The sequence below is a fragment of the Colobus angolensis genome, unplaced genomic scaffold (genome assembly GCF_000951035.1).
Source record: "Colobus angolensis palliatus isolate OR3802 unplaced genomic scaffold, Cang.pa_1.0 Scaffold56, whole genome shotgun sequence".
NCBI classification, from domain to species: Eukaryota; Metazoa; Chordata; class Mammalia; order Primates; family Cercopithecidae; genus Colobus; species Colobus angolensis.
This window is the reverse complement of record NW_012119154.1, coordinates 681233-687232: the sequence shown is the minus strand read 5'-3', so window position 1 is coordinate 687232 and position 6000 is coordinate 681233.

Here is a 6000-nt window from a genome sequence, read left to right as displayed (position 1 = left end):
CGTTGCCAAAAACATTTACAACTATTGTAGAAAAGAAAATGATGCTCATCAAATATTCCCGGTGTCCCCTTAAATTTCCCAGACTGCCTTGTAGTTACGTTGGGCCAAAGTTTCATGTTCTGGCCAATGTCTTGTGAGTGGAAGGATTTGTGTCACCTCTGGACCAAGGCAGTTAAGAACTACGAGTTCTTTGTACTTTGTCCTGACACAATAGCCTTGAAAGTCAGACGTTGAAATGGTGGCATCACAGGGTGAAAGGACTCTGAATTCTTGAATCACAGACAGAGGACAACTCTGCTGACTCTCTTCAGCCTTTGTAAGCACAAGAAATAATTTTATCTATGTCTAAAACAAGTGAGATTTGGGGATTTTTTAAATACTAAACAGCAGGGATTATCTTGGCTAATAGAGTTACTAAAGCAGTTGCAGAGCTAACGTTCTTTTCAAATTTTTCATGTATTTGAGTTGGTGGAAACAAGAAAAAGACAAGATTTAGAAACAGAAACATTGAAATGTGATCAAGGGAATCAAGGCGGGAGTTTCCAGTTTCTCATTAACCAGCAACATTTCTGACCAGAAACTTCTGGTGTCTATGTGTTTGTTTGTTTGTTTGTTTTAGATGGAGACTCGTTCTGTCACCCAAGCTGGAGTGCAAAGAGCAATCTCAGCTCACTGCAACTTCCACCTCCACAGTTCAAGCAATTCTCATGCCTCAGCCTTCTGAGTAGCTGTGACTACAGGTGTGCACCACCACACCCGTAATTTTTGTATTTTTGGTGGAGACAGGGTTTCACCATGTTGGAAAGGCTGGTCTTGAACTCCTGACTGCAGGTGATCCGCCTTCCTCGGCCTCCCAAAGTGCTGTGATTACAGGCACGAGGCACTGTGCCCGACCTCTGATACCTTGTCTTGTACCAGTTTTCAAAGGGAATGCTTCCAGTTTTTGCCCATTCAGTAGGATATTGACTGTGGGTTTGTTGTAAATAGCTCTTATTATTTTGAGAGATGTTCCATCAATATCTAGTTTATTGAGAGTTTTTAACATGAAGGGATGTTGAATTTTATCAAAGATCTTTTCTGCATCTATTGAGGTAATCATGTGGTTTTTGTCTTTAGTTTTGTTTATGTGATGAATTACGTTTATTGATTTGTGTAGGTTGAACCAGCCTTGCATCCCTGGAATGAAGCCAACTTGATCGTGGTGGATAAGTTTTTTGATGTGTTACTGGATTCAGTTTGCCAGTATTTTATTGAGGATTTTTGCATCAGTGTTCATCAGGGATATTGGCCTGAAGTTTTCTTTTTGTTGTTGTTGTTGTGTCTTTGCCAGGTTTTGGTATCCAGATGATGCTGGCTTCAAAAAATGACTTGGGGAGGAGTCCTTCCTTTTCAATTGTTTGGAATACTTTCAGAAGGTATGATACCAGCTCCTCTTTGTACCTCTGGTAGAATTCAACTGTGAATTTGTCTGGCCTTGGCTTTTTTTGATTGGTAGGCTGTTAATTACTGCCTCATTTTCAAAATTTGTTATTAGTCTATTCAGGGATTTGACTTCTTTCTGATTTAGTCTTGGGAGGGTGTATGTGTCCAGGAATTTACCCATTGCTTCTAGATTTTCTAATTTATTTGCATAGAAGTGTTTATAGTGTTCTCTGATGGTAATTTGTATTTCTGTGGGGTCAGTGGTGATATCCCCTTTATGATTTTTTATTGCATCTGTTTGATTCTTCTCTTTTCTATTAGTCTAGCTGGCAATTTATCTATTTTATTAATTTTTTCAAAACACCAGCTCCTGAATTCATTGGTTTTTTTTGAGAGTTTTTGTGTCTCTATCTTCTTCAATTCTGCTCTGATCTTAGTTATTTCTTGTCTTCTGTTAACTTTTGTATTAGTTTGTTCTTGTTTCTCTAGCTCTTTTAATTGTAATGTTAGGAAGTCCAGTTGAGATCTTTCTTAACTTTCTGATGTGGGCATTTAGTGCTCTAAGTTTCCTTCTTAACACTGCTTTAGCTGTGTCCCAGAGATTCTGGTACATGGTCTCTTTGTTTTCTTCGGTTTCATAGAACTTCTTGATTTCTGCCTTAATTTCATTATTTACCCAGGAGTCATTCAGGAGCAGGTTCAGTTGTTCAATTTCCATATAACTGTGTGTGTTTTCATGAGTTTCTTAATCCTGAGTTCTAATTTGATTGCACTGTGGTCTGAGAGATTGTTTGTTATGTTTTCCATTCTTTTGCATTTGCTGAGGAGTGTTTTACTTCCAGTTATGTGGTCAATTTTAGAATAAGTGCCATGTGGCACTGGGAAAAATGTACATTCTGTTGAGTTGGGGTGGAGTTCTATAGATGTCTGTTAAGTCAACTTAATCCAGAGCTGAGTTCAAGTCCTCAATATCCTTGTTAATTTTCTATCTCATTGATCTGTCTAATATTGACAGTGGGGTGTTAAAGTCTCCCACTATTATTGTGTGGGGCCTAAGTCTTTTTGTAGGTCGCTAAGAACTTGTTTTATGAATCTGGGTGCTCCTGTATTGGGTGCTTATATGTTTTGAATAGTTAGCTCTTCTTGTTGAATGGATCCCTTTACCATTATGTAATGCCATCTTAGTCTTTTTTGATCTTTGTTGTTTTAAAATCTGCTTGTCAGAGACTAGGATTGCAACCCCTCCTTTTTTTGTATTTCCGTTTGCTTGGTAAATTGTCCTCCATCCCTTTGTTTTGAGCCTATGTGTGTCTTTGCACACGAGATGGGTCTCTTGAATATAGCACACCAAAGGGCCTTTGCTCTATCCAATTTGCAAGTCTGTATCTTTTAATTGTGGCATTTAGCCCATTTATGTTTAAGGTAACTATTGTTATGTATGAATTTGATCCTGTCATCATGTTGCTATCTGGTTATTTTGCCCGTTAGTTGATGCAGTTTCTTCATAGTGTCATTGGTCTTTACATTTTGGTGTGTTTTTGCAGTGGCTGCTACTGGTTTCTCATTTTTTATATTTAGTGTTTTCTTCAGGAGCTCTTGGAAGGCAGGCCTGGTAGTGACAAAATCCCTTAGCATTTGCTTGTCTGGAAAGGATTTTATTTCTCCTTTGCTTATGAAGCGTAGTTTGGCTGAATATGAAATTCTGGATTGAAAATTCTTTTCCTTAGGAATGTTGAATATTGGCCCCCAATGTCTTCTGGTTTGTAGGGTTTCTACTGAGAGGCCTGCTGTTAGTCTGATGGGCTTTGCTTTGTAGGTGACCTGGCCTTTCTCTCTGACTGCCCTTAACATTTTTTCCTTCATTTCAACTTTGGAGAATCTGATGATTATGTGTCTTGGGGTTGACCTCATGGAGTCTCTTAGTGGTGTTCTCTGTATTTTCTGAATTTGCATGTTGGCCTGTCTTGCTAGGTTGGGAAAGTTCTCCTGGATTATATCCTGAATTGTGTTTTCCAGCTTATTTCCATTCTCCTTGTCTCCTTCAGGTACTCCAATCAATTGTAGGTTTGGTCTTTTTACATAGTCCCATATTTCTTGCAGGCTTTGTTCATTCCTTTTCATCTTTTTTTTTTTCTAATCTTGTCTGCATGCCTTATTTCAGCAAGGTGGTCTTCAAACTCTGATATCCTTTCTTTGGCTTGGTCAATTCAGCTATTGATACTTGTGTATGCTTAACAAAGTTCTTGTGCTGTGTTTTTCAGCTCCAAGAAGTCATTTATGTTCCTCTCTAAAGTGGTTATTCAAGTTAGCAGCTCCTCTCACCTTTTATCAAGGTTCTTAGCTTGTTTGCATTGGGATAGAACATGCTCCTTTAGTTCGGTGGAGTTTTTAATTACCCATCTTCTGAAGCCTACTTCTGTCAATTCATCCATCTTATCCTCCGTCTAGTTCTGTGCCCTTGCTGGATAGGCACTGTGATCATTTGGAGGTGAAGAGCCTTTTGGATTTTCAACATTTTTTCATTGATTCTTTCTCATCTTCATGAGTTTGCCAGTTTTGATCTTTAAGGCTGATGACTCTTAGATGGGGTTTTTGTGGGGACGTTTTTGTTGTTGGTGCTTTTGTTTATTGCTTTCTGTTTGTTTATTTTTCTTTCAATGGTCAAGTCCCTGTTCTGGAGGGTTGCCACAATTTGCAGGTGTTTCACTTCAGGCCCTATTCATCTGATTTGCTCCCACACCTGGAGATGTCACTCAAGGAGGCTGGAGAAGAGCAAAGATGGGTGCCTGCTACTTCTTCTGGAACCTCTGACCTTGAGAGGCACCAATCTGATGCCAGCAGGATTGTTCCTGAATAGGGTGTCTGACAACCCCTGTTGGAGGGTCTCACCCTGTCAGGTAACACAGGGAACAGGACCTATTTAATGAAGCACTTTGTCCGTTGGTGGAGAGAGTGTGTTTCGCTGGGGGGAAACCCACTTGTCTGGGCTGCCTGGATTCCTCAGAACTACCAGGAGGAAAGGCTAAGTCTGCTGGTGCACAGAGACTGCAGCCACCCTCCCACTCAGGACCATGGAGATAAGGGTTATGTCCTTGAGCCTCTGGCTGGAGTTGTTAGAGTTCTTGCAGGGAGGCCCTGTCCAGTGAGGAAGGATGGGTCAGGGTCAGTCCTGAAGAGTCACTCTGGCCACAGTCTGCCACAGCTGATGTGTTGGACTGTGGGGGACACCTCTTGGGACCAAATTGTCCAGCCTCACTGGACACAGCAGAGGAAAAGCGTGGCCTGGGGCTATAGAGATGGATGCTGCCTTTCCCCAGTGCAGGGAGCGTAGCATGTTAGGTAGTTATGAGTCCCAGTGCTGGCTGCTGCCCCTTCCCCAGGGAGCTGAAACAGCTTAGAGAGCAGGCAGCCACAGATGTGGTACTGGTTGCCCCCTCTCCGCTGGGAACTCATCAGGCTTAAGCATAGTCTAACTTATAGGCTGTTAAGAATCTGTGTGGCTCCAGGATTGGGACCCTAGGCCCCAGTGGCATGGGTTCACAAGCAGGATCTTCTGATCCAGGGGTTGCACATTTCCTTATAAAAAGCACAGTTTCCCTGGCTGGATAGCATGCTCACTCACCACCTCCCTTAGCTGGGAGGTGAGGGCTCCCCTGACCTGTGTGGCTCTCAGGTGGGCCACCACACCACACTGCTCTTTTTTCCTCTCTGTGGATCACACCAGCTGCCTAGTCAGTCCTGATGGGAGAACCTGGATACCTTGGTTGCTGGTGAAGGATTCACACACTTACTATGATTCTTTTCAATGGGAGCCTCTGATGGCCACTGCTTCTAGTTGGCCATCTTGGCCCCATCCTCCTAGGGTACCTTTTGTATACAGCATTGATTCTCATTTGGAGTGCTAACCAGTTAGCTATAATAATACTCTTTACATGCCTTAGAGCCAGCAAATCATTTTCAGATCCTATATTAATTACTTTATTTATTCATTAAACAACAATTTATTGAGTGCTTGTGATATTACTGTGTGATATGCTTGGAATATAATGATAAGAAAAAAGCATAATAGGCTCTACCGTCATGGAAATTGTGGTCTAGTGGGTTACAAAGATATTAATTAAATAATCAAACAGTATTGCTGAGTATCATGAAGGGAAAGTATGGGATGCTTTGAAAATGTAACAGGGGCATTTTTTGGTGAGTCTGTGTGATAAAGGTAGTGTCCTTGAGGAAGAGATATTTGAATCAAAATCTAAAAGACTAATAAGAGTGAAAATGAAGAAGGGAGATGTGTGAAATAGACTGTGTTTTTGTTTCTATTGCTGCTGTAACAAATTACCACAAACATAGTGGCATAAATGAATACAGATTTATTATCTTACAGTGATGGAGTTCAGAAGTCTAAAATGGGTCAGCAGGGCTACATTCCTTCTGGGGGCTCTAGGAGAGAATCTGTTTCCTTGTTTTTTCAGCTTCTAGAGACTGTTCACATCCCTTGGCTAAAGTCTCTCTTCTAGTGATAGCAACACTCTGACCACTGCTTCTGTGATCGTATCTTCTTTCCCGACTCTAACTCTC